Genomic DNA, 2,127 nt, shown 5'->3' with positions numbered 1-2,127 from the left:
AATCGAAAGGTGCCGGATTCCTTTAGGCCTCTTGGTTCTTGGTGGCAACTCGCCTGATCATGTGTATGATTTGATTAAGGCTGTTTTTGAGGCGCTGCAAGGAGACGTCACTCTTGGTGTTAGCCACGAGATGTAGGCTGAGGATCTTGATGCTGGGGCTTGGAGTGATGGCCAGGCCATCAAGGAGCATTTGAATGTATTCCTTGATTTGGCGTGAGGGTAGACGACAAGGAGCTGTGATTTTTTACGTGAACACTGGAGGCCACAGGCTTTAGCACATTGGCGTACTAGAAGTGAGATGTCATGCACTGGTGTGAGCTTCCTTTAGTTTTTGTAACTCTAGCACATGAGCAAGGTGCGCACAGGGCCGCTAGACGGGCGTGAGTGGTCGCGTGACGCTTTCACGTGGCATTCAGCGAGAACGCATGGGGTAAACCCGTTGATGTGCTTTGTGAGTACACCACCTGTCTTCCCCGTCTTCGCGTGGGCTCGTAGCTAAATCGGTAAGACAGCGGGCTCTCGCTTTGTTAGTCTGTTAGTTCCAGGTTCGATTCCCGGCGGTGCCAGTGAATTCTTTTATTTGTTCGCTCGAGTTTTCTGGTGACACCAACGGTCGCGAAAGAACTCTTGGGGGGTAGAGGTAAAAAGCTTTGCTTTAAAAAGCGCTCTGCTCTGAAGATAGCCGCCCCGTTAATACAGATAATGGACAACCTTACGCCCATGAACAAGCACCTTCTGTGGCTCGCAACAAACAGAGGGACAGAGATGGGTTATCGGTTTGTCTGGCAGAAAAACGGTCGAGTGATGGCACGAAAGTTCGATGGTGATAACGTCATTCACATTCGTGACGAAACTGACCTAGAAAAAATGACGTAAGAAGCTTCCTGTAGGCTTTCACGCAGCCTAAAACTTGTCATGGCCACCGTTAAACAGTACCAGCAGTATGACGCTGACTCTTTTTCTTCTGTCACGTCAAATAGTTCTAATTTCTTTTCCTTTTATCACTTGAACGCTCGCAGCCTAAAAACCAAAGAAGGCGAGTTAAACATTTTCTTGTCCTCAATAAAACATGACTTCGATGTTCTGGCATTCAGTGAAACATGGTTTTCGAACTGTGGTGAGGCTGTTCAACTTGAAGGGTACAAGTCTGAGTCATTATTCAGGAAAGACAAACGGGGTGGAGGTGTCGCTCTCTACATTAAGAACACATTTGTTTATGATGTAATTCCAGAGTACACTACTGTGAACCCTAACTTTGAATTACTGTTTATGAAAACCAGCCAATTTGTCGTTGGCGTTATCTACAGACCTCCCTCGGGATTCCTTGAAGAATTTTATCGCTTCTTCGAAGTAATGTTGGAAGGCTTATCAGCGTTAAAAAAAGTGTTGTGATATTAGGTGACTTCAACATTAACCTTCTGCTTTTGTCCAATTCTACTAGTCAATTCACTGAAATGGCGCTTTCTTATGGTTTTTCAAACGTTATTAAGGCACCTACCCGTATTACAGAACATAGCGAAACATTAATTGATCTATGTTTAACCAATCTAAGTGAAAGTCAAACAAAATCAGGAACAATAACAAGCGATTTGAGTGATCACCTATCCATATTTTGTTTCATTCCGAAAACCTCGCCCTTCGTTGCCAAATCGATAAACGCATGTTTGCCGATTCGTGTAATGGAGGACTTCAACATTCAGTATTTCCGTCACTTGATTGCAAATGTTAACTGGTCGGAACTATCATCCGAAAGCGATCCAAATGAATTGTACAATGTATTTCTGGAGAAGGTAATAGAACTTTACGACCGTGCATTCCCGAGAAAAACAATTAAAGTAAATAAAAGAGCGAAAAAGCCTTGGATAACTGGAGAGCTGTTAAAAAGAATCAAAGAACGTAATCTACTGTTTCATAAGTTTATGATGTCTAGGGATGTTGAAATCTTCAAAAAGTATAAAAAAATTTGAAATAAACTAGGATCTGACATAAAGAAGTCGCGCATTAATTACTACACCAACAAATTTTCTGATATCATGTATGATCCGCAAAAAAAGTGGCGTATGCTTAAGAATTTATTAGGTAAATCGCGAACCGTTTTACCGGATGCAATGACAGTTTCTGGGCGAA

This window comes from Haemaphysalis longicornis, unplaced genomic scaffold (genome assembly GCF_048455015.1).
Source record: "Haemaphysalis longicornis isolate Haplotype H1 unplaced genomic scaffold, Haemaphysalis longicornis Haplotype H1 scaffold_2, whole genome shotgun sequence".
In the NCBI taxonomy this organism is placed as follows: Eukaryota; Metazoa; Arthropoda; class Arachnida; order Ixodida; family Ixodidae; genus Haemaphysalis; species Haemaphysalis longicornis.
Note: the sequence above shows the minus strand (reverse complement) of the source record.